The 18,256-nt window shown below is 38.4% G+C and overlaps 1 protein-coding gene across 3 annotated transcripts in view; it reads left to right on the top strand.

Moving 5' to 3' along the window:
- Positions 1-18,256, top strand: part of strbp (spermatid perinuclear RNA binding protein) — an 87,228-nt gene that overhangs the window by 14,648 nt on the left and 54,324 nt on the right. For all 3 annotated transcript variants that reach the window (XM_055225728.1, XM_033976133.2, XM_033976132.2), the window contains exon 2: positions 14,000-14,094. The gene's annotated coding sequence lies outside the window, so the exon portion shown is untranslated. The remainder of the gene's footprint in view (positions 1-13,999; positions 14,095-18,256) is intronic.

Genomic DNA, 18,256 nt, shown 5'->3' with positions numbered 1-18,256 from the left:
AGTGGTACTTACAGTGGTACTTACAGTGGTACTTATAGTGGTACCAGAAGTGATACTTAGACTAATAACTACTGGTACTAGTACTGGTACTTACTGCTAAATCATATGAAGTGAATGGTATTAAAGAATATGGTGTTATTAGGCATATGAATCTTTGATTTCATTATACGTTCATAGAAAATACACAAGACAAAACACTGTGAAAACACAAACACTTTATTATGACAAATTTCACATTAATACGACAATCAGATTTAAAAGAAATTTCCAATAATGACAATAACAAATAAATGACACGTTTTAAATGAACATGACAGTGATACATACTGTAAAATATCAATACTTTAACTGCTATTTTAAAGCGAGACATTATGGTACTTGCACTATTAATTACTGGTACTTACTGTAGTTTATACTGGTAATTACTAGTACTTTCCGTGGTACTTACTGCTGTATGTACTGGTAATTACCATAATAGTTACTATGGTAATTACCAGTACATACAGCAGTAAGTACCACGGAAAGTAGTAGTAATTACCAGTATAAATAGTATTACTAGTACTTTCCGTGGTACTTACTGCTGTATGTACTGGTAATTACCATAGTAACTATTATGGTAATTACCAGTACATACAGCAGTAAGTACCACGGAAAGTACTAGTAATTACCAGTATAAACTACAGTAAGTACCAGTAATTAATAGTGCAAGTACCATAATGTCTCGCTTTAAAATAGCAGTTAAAGTATTGATATTTTACAGTATGTATCACTGTCATGTTCATTTAAAACGTGTCATTTATTTGTTATTGTCATTATTGGAAATTTCTTTTAAATCTGATTGTCGTATTAATGTGAAATTTGTCATAATAAAGTGTTTGTGTTTTCACAGTGTTTTGTCTTGTGTATTTTCTATGAACGTATAATGAAATCAAAGATTCATATGCCTAATAACACCATATTCTTTAATACCATTCACTTCATATGATTTTGCAGTAAGTACCAGTACTAGTACCAGTAGTTATTAGTCTAAGTATCACTTCTGGTACCACTATAAGTACCACTATAAGTACCGCTGTAAGTACCACAAACTACCACTGTAAGTACCACTGTAAGTACCACTGTAAGTACCACTGTAAGTACCACTGTAAGTACCACTGTAAGTACCACTATAGGTACCACTGTAAGTACCACAAACTACCACTGTAAGTACCACCGTAACTACCAGTCAAGTATCTACTAACTACCACCGTAAGTCCCGGACCGTATTTTAAAGTGTTACCAATAAGAGTTATACAAAAAACTGGGTTATGGAGTTGTAGAGGATATAATTGCTTAATAAAAAATGTCCTGGAAAAAGGATTCCACGCAAAGCATGGGAACCTTGATGCTCTAACTGCACATAGTGTAACTTCAGATTGATTGATAAGTTGATTTTTCTATTGCTGCAGCCAAAGAGAATAAAAGTGTGGAGAAAGCCAATAAAGCCCGGAAAGTGTTTACCAGCAGAGGGAAGGGAAATGGGTAAACAAGGAAGCTCCAAAGGAAGCAGCCAAGATGAAAGGACACCGGGCTGTTAGAGTGAGACTAGAGCTCTGCAGTCTGTGCAGACGGTCAGAGGAGGTCCACGAGGAGACCTGAGGTGAGCACGGGCCAGGGCTGCTCCTGCCTGATACCATGAACCCAATCACTGCGTTCCACACCCTCACCTCTCTGTACCCTCTCCTCTTCCTCTCCCTCACTCATCTCTCTGTGCTCGTCTTAACTCCCTCGCTCTCCTCCTCTTCATCTACCTCCCTCACTCTTCTTCCCTACTCATCCTCTCCCTTCCTCCTCTTCCCCCCTAACCCCTCCCCTGTTCCTCCCACCTCATCCTCTCCCTCACTCATCTCTGCTCACTCTCTGTGGGAATTCTCTGACCCACTTAGCTCTTGCACCAGCAGCAGCAGCAGCTATTTTTACATATTAACGGGAGACAATACCGTGTCCTCTGTTTGTCCTCTCCCCGTCCGAATGCCTGTACTCTTCACTTCGGATTTCTCGTCAGCTCCTCTTTGTGCATCCAGCTGTCTGAATAATTTCTCTAATTTCCAATATTCTTTCCAAGTCTTTGAAGTGTTGTCCTCTTCTAAGACATCAGCAGCCTCCTTTGTTTGGTAGATAGCGAATCGTGATGGTTCAATAGCATATTTGAGCAAGTGACAGAATAAGTGTTGTTATATTTACTTTTAATCGCACACTTGGGAGGCCATTTTGCCGTGCCTAGTCTTTCTGCACGGGGACTGTCACTCATTGAAAGTGCACTCTGACACTATATTCACTTTGGAGAGTTGTAAAGTCCTTTGTCGCAGTGTCATAAAACAGCTTGTGCAGACAGCGAGCATCTGATAAGCTCTGAACTGTGGGATCGACTCAAACTGGGTGTCCTCTATTTAATTATACACTGCAATGTCCTCCTAGATCACCGCCATTATGAAATGACTGGCATTGTAATAGAATGCGCTACTTATTTATCCGCACACTAGTCCATCAGTGTCAAATTCCTGACGTCATTGATGTTTTTTTATTTGTCGACTTTTTTTTTCCAGTTGTTGTTTCAATCAGTGCAGCCTAAATGAGCTCTGTGACTGTAATAGTATTGGATTTATTAAAATGGTTTTGACATTTTGGCGGTAATCTTGCAAAAGGACACAGGCAGTTGATTGTGAGGGTCAATGATGTAGAAAATGACCCAAGAACAAAAAGGATATTCCTCACTCTGTGCAAGTTAATGTAATATAGACATGTCCAAAGTCCAATTTGATGCTAAATGTATGATGAAGTTTGAGTGAGATCAGATTGATTAATACAATGATTATCTAACTTATCTATCTATCTATCAAGTGCCTTTCTATTATAATTAAATCTATCTGTAATGTTGGCCCGACCCTGCAGCAATGGGCCTTTATGTGGGAGATTTGATGCTTTTTTGGACACAGTTTCCTTCCCAGTACATCGCAAGCACCCATATCTAAAATGATAGGGTTTCACAATATATTATAATAAGTCAAAATCGTAATTTGAGTTGGTGCAATTATCAAATCACAAATGCTGCAATTTGGAGAATGTCCTCTGCAAAGAAAAAAATATCCTTGTCTTTTTATGTCGGTCTGATTTACCTTCCCTCTCTTTGTGTCTACGCCTGTGTCTCCCCCTCTGCTTTCTACACAAACTCCAAAAGTTGAGTTTTCAGTACCTGGCTCTCATGATAATTACTATATCGGCTTAACATTCAATATATGAAGGCTGGAACGATATATTTTTTGGCTCAATATTTATCATGTGTGCAAACTCTTTACAATAATGAGCAGATTTTTGTTATTTTTGTTGTAATATGATCAAATTTGAGCTGCAGGGGATTGACTAAACAACTTCTATTGCTAATTCTTCCTTCATTCATCAATTTGTTGCAGCTAAGGCCCTTTAATTATATTGTCTATTTTTAAAAATGGATTACTGGGATTGTCCTCCTTTATTGTTACTGTGTCAGTGGTATATGGCATATTATCATTTGTCGTTATATTTCTCTGTAGCAATTTATCGTGCTTCAAAATGTGTTATGTTGAGAGGCCTACGTTGTCTTAATGAACTTAACTTTAATTGCGGTCCTGTGAGGTCAGTGACTGCTATATAGTCTAAAGGTGTCACATTAATTTAATAAACTCTTGTGGTCTTGGACAATATCTGTTCTTTGACTGGAAAGACTTTTTAGTTGCGTTAATGATAAAAAGTTGAAATGGCTCCCAGCACTGCCAGTCACTTTAACCATAATGGCTTTATATCCTCAGAGAAATCAGATCGGTCCAACGTGTGGAACAGCCCAGAGGCGGAACAGGCGGATTGCTATATTGATTGCGTGTATCCTTGCCTGTTCAATAAGCTGCGCCTGTGACACAGCTAACTCAAAAAGCTTCACACCATATTGGTCCCTTTCCATGTTTTTACATTACATTCGTGTATTTCTGTAGTTACATCATTTTGCCCGTCGCCTGATTCCCATAGAGTAGCATTTGCGCAGTAATCAATGTAATTTTGCCCTGATTAACCGAATTACCCTGACAACACTGCTTAATTTATTGCATTAACTTGTTTCTCCTTGCTCTGCTCACCTTGAGGTAGGTAAATACAGTGCCCTTCAGTTCATCACCTCTCCCCTCTCTCCTCTCTCTCTCCTCTTTTCCCTCTCTTTCTTCACTCTGAGCTGGGGAGGGTGCAGTGCTAGTGCAGGTGTAGACAGGTCATCTATTCCCCTCCTAATGATGATGGATGGCGCTGCTGCGGAGGGGACCAGGGTGGAGGGGAGAGGAAAGTGGAGCGATACGATTCGAGATAAAGAAACCAGAAGTGTATTTATATGTGAAGCAGACGGAAGAAGTTTTAAGTGATTTGTTGATCTGCCAGTGCCAGTTTGCGTTGCCCCTGTCATCCACCTGAGAGGTAACAGACAGGCATACGGGATAGCTCTGGCGTTTTTGCAGAATGGTAAAATGACATCTGGCTTGGTACATATAATAGGCTTGCATTCATGGCTGTAGCACCGCACTGTTCTGTTTACAGATGTCATGCAAGGATAGGTTGGGGTCATGTGACATAACATTCAAAATTGCCCATATTTTATATAGGGATGTAACAATATCAAAATCTTATGGTATGACATTATTAAGGTATGAACCTATATTATATTAATTATGGTATTATAGAAGGGCTCACGATATTGAGCTTATGTTTACAATAATAGGCGTGACAGCCATATTAGCCAGTCATTTGTCTTAATTTTTCAGTGAGTGCAAAAGTGCAAAATGCCACTTTATGTTAAGAACAACTGCAACTTGGTGGAGTAGTACAAAATAATGCCCAAACAAAGCTAAACTATGTTTAATTGCATTGACATTTTTATCATTTTAAACATAGTTTTAACACTTACTCTAAAGCACTTGAATAAGTGTGTTGTGCAATACATAGCTGTTCGGGCTGTGTTCTGCAGAGTACCTTGTGCTGTTGCACGGTTCTGAAATCTTCCAGCCTGGACTGGATTTTATTTTTGATGAATTTATGGAACTTTTCTGAGTGTCATTTTGCTAACTGTGCCACAGAAGAGCTAATGCTACTGCGTTGTTGTTCATCCTTTTCTCCTTTAGCGCTCGTGATCTTAGCGAAACCAAAATGCATCTAGGACTTTAAAGCAGCAGGGGTTTACAGTGTATCTGCTCAGATTTCTTATACGATCTTCCTTCTTCACAAACCCTACCATCCATGTGTTGCTGTGTTGTTGTTGTTGATTCAAGTGTGGAAAGTGTGCAATCCTTTTGGCTCAAATTGCGTATCTGACGGGTGACATGGTGCAAACGATCATAGTGTGTGTAGTCATATTAGTTTTTTCCACCAACACAAACTCCAAACTATTATTTCGTGCACAAATACATGCTGTTTAATACAGAAAAGAAACCATATCAAGGCAATTTTGCTACCGTGATATCACCAATACTATTACATCCCTAATTTTATAACCGGGTTCTGGAGGTTCGGCCAGAACTCTTTGGTAGAATTTTTCAGTTGTCAAATTTTTTTTTAAATATGCTCCCTTAAGTGTGCTATGCAGATTTTTTTCATTCTGAAGAATTTTTTGTTGACTTGATTAATTATTTTTTATAAATGTAATAATTAAAAGGTCTATCCACAAGAAACAAAAATTGACTCAAGGTTAAATCATACCAGCACAAATACACTTTTTTTCCTTTTCTATTTAGCTAAGACAAAGTGGAATTATTAAATCACAAAGGCAAGATTGTTTCCAGTAGACAAGACGACATAAATATATGTGGATTTTAAACTCGCCATTTATTTCTAAAATTAACTGCTCATAAGGCCCTGAAATTATGACGTCAAATTCAAAAATATCATTAACATAACAGGCGGTCTGTGAGAACCCCCTACAACCACCTGGCCCTTGCGAAGCTTTTAGCACCTAAACATTTAGCTTGTGCAATATTGAACAACACCACAACATTAAGTACTGGAAACTGATGTGGCGAATCGTGAACACAGCAGTTTTGTATATTGTAGCTTGTAACTTGTGCTTACACACTTTACCTATGGCAGATTTACTATTACTCTGTTAGTGTTTTTACTGCTGTACAGTTGTATAGAAAGGCATGCCAGCTTTTTCAGCAGATGTGGTCTCTATTTGAAGACAAGTAGTACACTGACAAAAGCCTGCAACATCTTTATTGTTCCATTGTACCACAAAATTGGCTGCAGTGCTTGTTGCAAAGATGGTGATGAAGACTTTTCTTTTTCCTTTCAGCTTTTTCTCTTCTAATTCTGCCACAGAAAAGCACCTGCCTGTTAGCGTGTAGCTATTTGTAATCTGTTGTGTTTTATAGATTTCTAGACATAGCTTTCTATATGAGTTTAGGTTTATGGCACACTTTATAATAACTATACTATTTAAAAATTCATAATGCAAGAAAGACTTAATTCATAATGAACTAACCAGCCTTAGTAATAGGGCTGCAAGATTAATCAAATTGAAATAGCAATTTAAATAGATGCAATTAGCAAATCGCAATGGCTGCAAGTACCATCATTTTCAAAAAAAAGAAAAAAGCACAGTATCCTGCTTTGTCTTGCATAAAGAACATAAATAAAAATAATAATAATAAAAAGTTTAGGTCTGTAACATGTTCTGAAATGCATAGTTTGTTCAGTTTGTCAGTCAATTCTTCTGGACACATTTAAAATGTGAACTTTGAACACCTTTGAAACATTAATTGCAGATCTGATCGCAATCACTTGTCAGAACAATTGCAATTACATATTTTCTCCAAATCTTTCAACCCTTATTGGCAACTACTTGATTATGGGGTTTGGAGTAAGGGGTAGGATATTACTTAAGTAGTTACAAAGCCTGGATCATTATTGATAAGAATTCTGAACAAATAGTTTATTAAGTCTTTGTTTGTGGTTTATTAAGGCTAAAGTTTCTCTCCATTTGCCCTAGTGGCTGTATGGAATTTGTAACCACTAATTTAGTTTACTATCATGTAATATATGTGCTGCGTGGTGTGCTTTGGATACAATGAAGGGATATATTTAAATATCACGATTTTAGAAAAGCTAATTGCATTGGTATATTTGATTACTTTATACAATTCAGATTTATATTAAGCTTCAACAAAACATTTGATTTGACTTTGCTCAATCCGGTAACATCCTGAATGTCTCTCCGCAAAACAGTCTAAGCCTAATTATACCACCAATGGGACAGTTCTGATTTGCATGCTCAATATGTAGAGACAAGAAATGTGTTTCTTCCCGTCTCTATGGTCATCACATATTAGTCTGACACAGAGGTAAAATTCCTGGGTGTTCTAGCAGATTGGCACCCGTCGTGAATGCATTTGACTTGTGAATAATTACTGTCACTGGGAGTAGAGTGGAGGGATGAACTCAATATTCCTTGTAAATGGGACTCCAGATTGGGTCCCGACATTCTAGAAAGGAGTATTAGTTTTTCACTGCAACCTTGCGTATGCTTTAGCAAGGACTGAAGAGATTTGAACTACCACAAGATGAAAACCAAACTTTTCTATTAGCCTTGATTAGGAGACAGTTAAAGTCTATTGTTTTCAATGTTTTGTGCAGTGTTGTAAGTGATTTTATCCCCATCGCTGAAGCTATTTTCTCAGTTAGTTCTTTGCAGCTCTATCTCACACCTTACTGTCTCAAGGGCTGCTGATCCTCACTTTGTGGGGTTACAGAGCCGTGCACGTCCACACACACAAACATGGAGTGCTAAAAATCTCACCCTTCCCTAACTAAAGACAACGAGAGAGGCAGTAACTATAGCAACCGGGAGAACAGGAAAGTGATTGGCCAAGTTGTGGATTTGTTAAGAGCCACTGTATGAAGCCTGGGGGATAGACTCAGTGACTAGATCTCATTTGTGTTTATGGCTCTGGCTATTATATGTGTGTGTGATAGGAAGGAGGACAATTCCCCCCAATTCTGAAGGTATGTGGTGTTCTGTGTGAGCGCTCTGTCAGGTGCTTTCTTGATTAAATTTAATGAAATGCTTCACAGGGGAACCACAAAGCAGCCACACACCATAAAATAGCCAATTGTCCCACTAGAGAGGCTATGTTTAGGTGTTTCTTTGGCAAGAAATGACAATATATTTATTTTTTCTGTTATTGTTTGAAGTCATTGAAATGCAAATGCAAAATGTTTGGTTTGGTTCCATTGTAATGAATAACTTGAGCTAACTTGCAACGTTACATTTCATTAGGTACAAAAACACTGTGGCCAAGCGATTAGGAGTGCGTAGCAAGGGGAGAAATGAAACAGATTTTCTATAGTGTTGATGTCTTTGTACACGAGTTGGGTTTGCCAGAAATATTCTCAAGTGTGAACGCCTGACACATGGCACAGTAAAATGCCTTTTACAGTTAAGTTTCACTTTCCATTGACATAATCTTTTCTAATCCTCATCAGTATTATTATAAAATGTTTTTACTGTCAAAAATATATAGAAATAAAATGCCTAGGAGTAAGAGAACAGCACATAAGCACTTTGCCAGCCATGGCAATTTCCTGAATGTCTCACTACTACTCCTATTCACTACTATTACTTTTGCAAGTGTTGCATTGCATGAGATACTGCTAATACATATATTACATATACATACATATTTTACTTTCAGGGATAAATCAAAATAAAGACATATCCACAAAACATTTTAGTTGTATATTTTCACACCATTATCTGAAAGTCATGTCCGTGTAATCTTTTCCCACCTATTTTTAACAGTGCACCATACATTTAGTCGTACCACTTGCATTTCTTGTTCTTTGTAGCCATCTGTAGACTTGTGTCCCTACTGTGCTGTACAGAAAGTACATCCAGAGCCCTGCTCAGGAGGAGGAGGGGTCACCAGTCTGCCCTCACTGTGGGGCAGTATGAGACACACTGGGGGTCTTCTTCCTTGTGAATCTGACTGGGGAAAGGGCCATGCTGTGCTCTGTGCTTTTGTGTGGACGAGCTGTTCAAAAGTTACTCCATTTTAGCTCAGCACAGATGCTCCTGGACAAAGGCAAAACAAACTCTGTGATTAATGTCGCAGAGATAAAATGCTGAAAATGCCACAGCTCTGTTTATATAAATAGAAGTTGCACTCTGTCTCTAATTGAGCTTGTGGCTTTCACAAAGTATCAAGGTTAAACACTGATGCCCGTTGCTGGTGTTTCTCCATTAGACTGAATAGCTGTGATTCAATTAAAATGTTGTCTGAATCATTACATGCGCAAGTGAAGACTATTTGACATTATTGGTAAAGTGCTGATGGTAATTGCCTCAGCACATGCAGTAAAAGAGAGACAGTTTCTAGTGATGGCATGGCTGCTGTTGAAACGGAACCATCAGTGCTTCCTTCTTGTTCACAGGAATGAAGAACTACAGGATTTATCAACTTCCTGTGCATTGTTAGTTTAGACCAACTGACGTACTGGTGGTGGGTGTGTTTTTGGTTAGTGATTGATTTTTATCTTAAAGGTAGGCCTATTGTGATTGAAATTAGAGGTCTACTGTACAGGTCTACAGACAACATTGTATTATCGAAATAACTGCCGCTTTTGTGATTTAATAATTGAGCAACTTCAATTTGTGATTGTGATATTGTGATATATAATACTGCCCTATTTTATAATATTGTAAAACATTTTAATTTATCACTGGCCAAAAAATGCTGGAGTATATATCTCAGATCTCGAGCTAGGCTGGGCCAGAACAATTTAGCTGGAGGATTTTGCATATTATGCAAGTTCCTGAACATCGTCTAGTTGTTGAGACGGCCACCCTCAGTTTCCATTGATATACCTCCTGTCCACTCCTTACCGCCTGACCTGCTCTTAATCTGCCATTGTCCTTCTGTCCAATCATTGAGCCTGTTTTCACACTTGACAGTTCACAGGTCTCTTAGACCTGGCCTCAGTCATTTCCTGATTGGAATTCCAAAGACCAGCTTCAATCAGTAGCGATCTATAGCCCGGCTGCTCTGTTACACTGAGGAAGTAGAAAAAGAGAGAAGCAATTCCATGGCTTTCAACCCTAGTGTGAGATGTTGAGTACAAGGTTGTGTGTGTGTGTTTGTGTGTGTCTCGAAGTTAACAAGACCATGGCTGATCCCCCATTTTCTGCCAGACAGTGGTACAGTTTATGTGGAGGAGTTGAAGTTAGCATCGGTGACAATTTGGTGGGATTAACTGAATCTGTATCTTTTTAAATACTAACTCACAGATTCACAATGGTGTATTAGAAATTCACTTTCTTTGCATGTAACAAAATCATCATTCTAATTAAAAGGTGATCAGGATTAGGATTACATGTCATTAAAATAGAGCCATGTCGCATTCTAATTATGATTGTATATCGAATATTCAGGAAATGTTTGTTGTTGATGATAGTGAAGTTCATCCGTATTGTATTTTCAATAGCAACATTTACATCTTTAAAAGTATTAACAAAAACATTACTGCCAGACATAGTAAAATGTGTATACCATTATGTGCCAAACTGCTTATAGAAAATTAAATCCTCATAGACTTTATATCTCCAGGTAGTGTGACTCACCTGTTGATTATTCAACCTACTGTTATCTGTAAAGTGGCCCTGCCTCTTTATAAGGAGCATTAGCACTACTCTTTGTTAGAGGCCTGGTTTGGCTAAAAGTAGCATCTCAACACCTGCCACTTTGATCATTCAGACTAAAGGATGTAAAGGCCACCATGAAGACGCCCACTCTCCAAAACAGCAGTGAATGTATCACACCAATTGAAGGTGAAATGTGCCCTATTATCGACTGGGAGCATAAAAACCCTAATGGCAAGATGACTCGCACACAGAGCTATTGAAAAAGAAACATGGTGAAAGCTGCTATCTGGGGCAGCGGACCAGCCAATATGTGTGACCTTCGTAGGTGTAGTGCTCTTATGTACTCATCTACTACATGTTAAATAATAGACTTTTACAGAAACCAGTACTGTTATGTGATGAGAACATTTTCTACTTTCCTTCTTAAGAGAAAAATATTTTTTCACACATCATGGTCTTTATGTCATAGGCTCTAATATTTGAAATACATGAGATGTTGGGCCAACTGTACAAACATGTGGTTCGTGCTACTTACTTACTCTTACTGGTGTGAATTACACATCTCACAGAGGTGTACAAATTCAGATTTTTCAAATCCAATATAGATACTGTAAGTTCATTATCTGCCAATACCCAATATCAACTGATACTAGTGCAGACTGAAAGTAGCATTGATTTAGAATTAACAAATATGTTATGTAACTGTTTGTATCTTTCAAGTAACACAGTTGGAGTTGTACTGCATAAATAAGTTTATGAGATGTTAGGCCAACATCGGGCAATGACTATTACATGGAAACGATTCCCAATTCTCCAAATATTTCTGAATCGAGGCGATACCTACCATGAATGGTGGTGCCAATAATATGTTAAATATAAAAATCTTTCTTAATTAGAACATGATACAGCATGTCTGTATGTCTGTACTTGTGTTTCTTTTACTAATTTATTCTTTTCTACACCTACTGTAGCATCAACCACTGTTTGTGCCTGATTGCACATTGCCTCTCAGTTTGAAACCTAAATAGTTGCTTCTCTCAGACAGTAATGGCTTACAAATGAGATATCTGAAAGATGGCAAATGACCTGGAGGAGAGCATGGCCTTTATTTAGTCTCCTATGAGCCCCTCCATTGAGAACATGTGCTAGTGATTCAGACCATTATCTGCCACTGTGTCTCCATTAACCTCTGGAACGCACGCTGAAGCAAGACATGCACAGGTCCCTCAGTAAAATCAGACAGTTTGAAGGCTCTGTGAATTATTAATGCCGGATCTATATGCCACCTCTGGCTAATAGCCCGCATAATGCAACTCCATTGAATGTGTGACCTAATTATATTATGGCTTTTCCTTTTAATGTATTGTGCATTTGGTATGGAGTCTAAAATGGGGCAAACTAGTAATTTAACTAAAGATAAAGATAAAGAAATGACCTCTGGAGTAGAAAATGGGTTGAAGTTTAGGTTTTGATTCTTGGCTGAATGATATGACAAAAATATGACCATATTCACTGGTTTACTAACATAAACAATATAGTTTGTTAATCACTGCCAAACCACATCGTTTACTGAGTTTTACAAAGTGTTTTACATGTTTTACAGAGAACTGGCTGTGGACTGTTAGATAAAAAAAAAGACCCTTCAGTTGATAACCACTACCTTTGTTTTGTTATAGTCCATGTGCCCTTTTTCAGTTGGCATTGCTATATTACTAGTATGACCAGTTAATCTTGTACTTGTACCATGGCATTACACCTATTACACCTATAACCAACTCCCTCTTTAGAAATTCATCCGTCCATTCTAAGGCGTGACCTCTTCTTCCAGTCCAACACAGCAAACATTTGTTTTGCTCTGATTTTCTTGGCATTGGGAGTGCATCTTGTGTTCTCTGTGGGAGGGTGCAGTGCTTGTATTTGTCCTATCTGGTTTGTCGAGATTATTGCTGTCACACCTTTTCTTCTCAGTTGCGTGCACATTTTACCGGCAATGTCTGTAGGGACTGATTCTTTTGCTATTATTAATTCATGCTGCCAATTAACAAGAAATGCAGGAGGTATACTTGAGAATGCATCCTCAAGGTCTCATAGGTAGGCGTAGTCTTTCTTTAGCAAGGACTGAACATGTCCTGTGACTGTGCCTGTCCAAGGACCTTTATTAGTTAGAAATGTTGTGGTTATTCAGCCTGTATTTTTGCACTTTGCCACAGGTTCAGATTTAAAAGCTACCCAGAGGAAGAACTCAACTCTGTATACATTTTGTGGGCCCAAAGCCTTTTTTAATTGCTACGATCTGCCCTTAGTGTGGTTTACTTTACATTTGGTTTATGAAGAGTGACGTAATGATAATACTTTTTTATATTATAAGTCTTAATGAGAAATAAACGTAAGCATTAAACAATTAAGCCATTGAAAACGGGTATATTTGGAACTCAACTGACATAATAGTTCCCATTTCACAATGCATAGAGTATACACAGTAATAATATTGTTAATTAATCTGAAAATGGCAACCAGCTCACAATGTTGTATTTGATTGTATGTGTATTATTAAGTCTTCATATATATTTATGTTGATTTTGACTCCATGTTGTTCTCGAACTTTGCATTGCTACACTGTAATTTCCCGATTGTGGGACAAACAAAGCTTTATCTTATCTTAACTTGGATCACACACACGAAGTGATATCAAAAGAGGATTTTTTTTTTTTTTTTTTTGATAAATTAGTCTATCAATCACTTACTTTGTCTTTTACTCTTAAATGTATCTATTATATTCTAACAAGTGAAAAAGTTCGGAGCCCTTGCACAGTTTGTTTTTGTCTTGGTGACGTGATTGCTGGCCTGGTGGTATGAAAATAAAGATGCTGGAGTAAGCACATATTTGTAGCTAATGCTAATTTAGAGGACTGCCCCATCAGAGCACGGTCTTAGTTTCTGCCCTGTAAGCTAGTAAACAACACTACAAATAGTTAACTTCGACAAACTACTCCGGCAGCTAGGAATACTTCCTAGCAGTTGGTGGGCAGCAAAGAGGAAATGGATCCGTGTCCGTGGTGCGCTTCTTAAGTGAGTCAGCACCACTTTATTACAGTTCCATAGTGTATTAAAGATACACTATGCTGATTTGACCTCCTGGCTTTCTCTTGGCCTTTTGGTCTTCTCTGTTGTAATCCATCTTGTTGTAAGGTAAATGCCCCTAGCTTTTATGTAAACAAGCGTATTTGGTTTCACCTATGTTACATCAGCAATAACATGATCCTTAAACGCAGTCCCGATGGCATTGGTTCACTTCTCAAACTCCTCTCTTCTCAGGTGCTGAACTCAGCCTCTGGTGACACGGTGACATCACACGAGGTGACGGACATTCGGAGTGGACGGATAAGGCCATAGGAGGACAGAAGGAGGAGGTGAGTGGGTGAAAAGACAATCTATTCTTGTCTACGATCAGAACAACAGTGGACAGATCTTTAGCTTGGGTCTGGCTGTTGAAAAGGTGCACCACTGCTGGCTGTGCTGAGTGATCGGTTGAGGGGAATAGCTCGATCAGCTTTTCCCAGAACACAAGAGCAGCCCTGTGGCCCGGAGCTGGGCTGTCACCCCCGCTGAGCCAGAGACTGAGAGTCCTATTTCGCTGGTGCACAACAAGCAACAGAAGCAGAGCGTGAACAGGCCAGGGCATTCACCAACCAGCAGACAGGACGCTACTGTGAGGCCAGGCTTAAATTGAGTCATATACCAGAAGAAACCTTATTTTTGGATACACTCTGTCAATGTTGCGCTTTATTATACCCACAGGTGGTATTCTCTTAAGATATTTATAAAGCAAGAGGTTATTCTGACTCTAAGAAAATGTGCTCGTCTTCTGTGTCATCAAAGAACTAGTTGTCCATGTTCTCCAACTACCATATTCCAAACAATAGTAATGTGAGGCTATGGTTTTTAATTTATGTTGTTGTCCTGGCTCATAATGGTCTATATAGCCCCTGCACCTGTTATACCCAAATGGAATGTGAGACTAATAAGCCTTCAAACTTGCATAACTTGATGATTCAACTTGAGGGTTTTCAGTGGCAAAATACATGCACCATAAGTAAAATCCTCCAGCTAAGGTAGTAGTCCTAACCATCCCTAGCAACAAGATAATGGAGATCGGTCACTCCTGAGGAAATTCCCAGGCATTGAAGGATGGGTCAAATGCAGAGGACAGATTTTTCTTTCAGGAACAATAAATTATAGCTTAAACTTAACCTTAAAATAAAAAAAATATCAGTAGTTTCCTTAGTTCCTTTCCTGCTTTTGTGCTTTGAAATAAATTTTGAAAGTGTGATGACTTCCATAATCTTGTTCCATGATGAGATTGTAGCATTTTATTGGCTAAAGTATTAAGTAATTGATTTCAGACTTTACAAAATTGTAGTACCTTTGTGCATTTGTGTGGCATAGTAATAAACTTCTGCAGTGGTGGGTATCCGATATTGCTTTTTGGGCGTTAAGATGAAAATAGTCCCATGTTTGTATTTTTGTGGAATGTCAATCTAAAAACACAGTAATCCAACACTCTTCAAATAGCAGAAATAATATTTAGTTTTCTAATCCGGCAGCCATCTCAACACAGCCCTAAAAATATTTGTAATGAATCTCATGCCTGCGATAGGGGAAGAGCTGTGCCAGAATGCGGTGCGCAGTGCTGTAGTTACACACCGCCGGGAACACTGTTGGCCTTGTTGAAATCACATGTAAATGACTCGAAAATAACCAAGCACTTGTGGTGTGTCAAAACGTGGTATTTTCTAAGGAAGCTCCTCATTATAGCTCCATGAAGCCCAAACTGTTTTAACCTTTAGCACATTTATCCAGTCTCAAATTGGATAAGCATACAGCGCTGGTGCTCTGAGCTGGTGGTTACTGCCTGTGCACTGATTGGGTTAGCTTAAATGCTGGTGTGACTGTGAAGGAATTGTGTTTATTAATTAACAGAATAGCTCGCACTCTGTCCATGTACTTAACCTGGACACCTGGGTGCTCAGGTCACCACTATGTGAAAGAGACCCATTTAAACAGTAAGTGGTAGCCCTGTCATTGCAATGTCTGTTTATTGGAAAATTAAATGTGGTTTTATGAGGATTAACTTTATTTGTGTCGGCAAATAAAGTTAGTCTCATGCAGTGTGCCAATTTATCCTTTCATGTTATTTATAGTGAATGCAATGCAGTCTATACTGTAAAAGTTAACCTTAATGTAAAGCACTTTTTTATCTGGGAGTTTTTATCACAGACCATTTATTTCATTCATCATCATTTAGGATGCTTGGCTTCAGAGTACTGGTAAAGTATAAGACACTGCAAATAAAAGTAAATTATTTCAGTACATTTTAAATTGTGACATCCAGTTATGCATAGGATTTTGTTGAAATTGCAGTTCAAGTGTTATCTGTAAGGACAGTATGGTCCACTTCAGCTGAAAACCTAAGGGCCTACAAGAATTGGAAAGAGAGGTCACATTTGATTGGCCATAGACACCCCTGATTTGAACAAACCCCTGTCGCAGACACAATTACTGCTACAAGTTGATTGCTTATTCTTCTTTTCCATTAGCCATTCCCTTATCCTGTGCTTTTGTTGGCTATGTAAAATTCCTCCACCAAGGACAGCTGATACTGCTCTAAATGTGTCCATCTGAGAATGACATTTGTCCTCTGGAGTTTCTCGTCTCACTGTGGGGTTCATAAGGTCAGGATTTTGGTCGTGCTTGTTGGGGTCTCACACTGTTGCGCTAAACTGCCTGCCTGTGTATGTAAAGCAGCTTTTATGCAATTCACCCAGTGGCCTTCCCTAGTATCATCTCAGTGGGGGAGTGGCGGGGTTTGCCAGTGCACACTCGTTTGTAAATAATTGATTGCTGCAAATATGTGTGTGTGTACATGCGCGTGTGTGTGTCTGTGCATCAGAGCTGAGACTGAACAACTCACAAAAAGCTCTTTTGTATTGTGTGGGATATAATGCCATGTATATGCATTGATCTGGTCCATAAATCAATCTAAAATCCATGAAGGAAACAAGCTAAGTTCAGTCATGTGCTTAGCTGTCCTCCAAAGTCAGCCCTTAGAACCAAAACCCAGAGTATACTGAATAAAAATAAACCCAAATCCTCATGCATGACACAGGGAATTTTAATGAGGAAAGTCATGAATATATTCGTATCAGGCCCAGGTGCCTCTGTGTGTACAAAGAGAAGTGACAGTGATGCCCGGGTGTAACAGATGAGCCAAGTGAAGTCACTGACACCTGCATTCAGTTTGTTATGGAAGTTCGGAAAATGTTTATATGAAATTAAGACTGGCAGTGTAGTTGGCATTCAGGAGTGTAAAATTTCTGTTATGACGACTGTATGTCACCTAATTTAAGTTTATGGATGATGCTTCTGCTAGTGTTGTCACGATACTGATATCTCAAACTTTATTTGATACTGAGAAACAGAGATGCTAATGATGCAAATTTAGTGCAACAATCAGATGTTAATGTGTGGATTGTAAAATAAACTCTGCATCTGAGTTGTGAATCCCATTCTGGCAGGGCTGAAGTTGACTAGATAATGTTGAGAAAAATGTTTTTATATCCTCAATGAGTGATTTGTGCTAGCGCAGTCTACCAAATTTTGCATGGCATTTAAACACAGATCAAACAAATTCAGCGACTGAATTCAGGAAGTACTGGGCTTTAGTACGAGGTATGGGCCCATATTGGCAGAACTTAATTTGGTAAAAATGTTTTTGTCACTGAATGGGGCCATTATGTCTACTAATCCAAAACATCAGCATAATTCTGTGAGACTCCAAAATCATCCAATTTAATCACCAAATCAAAACAGTTTGTAGTATAGCCCTAGTTTGTTACTAATGTTAGTATTTAGTATCTGATTTTGATACTTTTGACAACTCTACAGCCTGCTTACCAAAAACAGCAGATATCTTTTCTATAACTTTTGGTTTACGGCTGCATTTTCTTCTTTAAACTTTTATTTGTAATCCATTAAAAACTCATATTTATTATTTGATACAATCATTATTAAAAAAGAAAGAAGAAAAATGTGTATTCATGCTTTTTTTTTTGCCCATATAGCTTTCAGATGCAAATCCTTACATTTTTTAAAAGGTGCCAGTAGATAAGGATGTATAGTTCATTTAATTTCACTCTTTTCAATCTGTGTCCACCTGCTGCTCCAGTTCTATTCATATGGCCTGCTCTGCTTTGGCCTTCATGTCTTTATCCCCGTTCTCTTATAGTCCTCCTGCTTCTTCAGTGTCTTCTGTGGCAGTTGCCCGGAGCCGCAGTGTCCTTGAGGAGGCAGTGACTTTGACAGTGTGTGCAGCCAACCGCATCATACCACACATATACAATAGACACACTCAGCGCTACACAACCTTATAGCCACACCCATCTTCACTCTAAATAAATAATTCATCACCTATAAGGTTAGCTGTTTTTTATGCAAACATTGACAAAACCGAAACAGTGAGCTATATACGTTGTATCTGTATCACGCGTTAACGGACCAAACTACATCCTCAGC

This window comes from Periophthalmus magnuspinnatus, chromosome 12 (assembly GCF_009829125.3).
Source record: "Periophthalmus magnuspinnatus isolate fPerMag1 chromosome 12, fPerMag1.2.pri, whole genome shotgun sequence".
In the NCBI taxonomy this organism is placed as follows: domain Eukaryota; kingdom Metazoa; phylum Chordata; class Actinopteri; order Gobiiformes; family Gobiidae; genus Periophthalmus; species Periophthalmus magnuspinnatus.
Note: the sequence above shows the minus strand (reverse complement) of the source record. Positions and strands in the feature narration are given on the sequence as shown.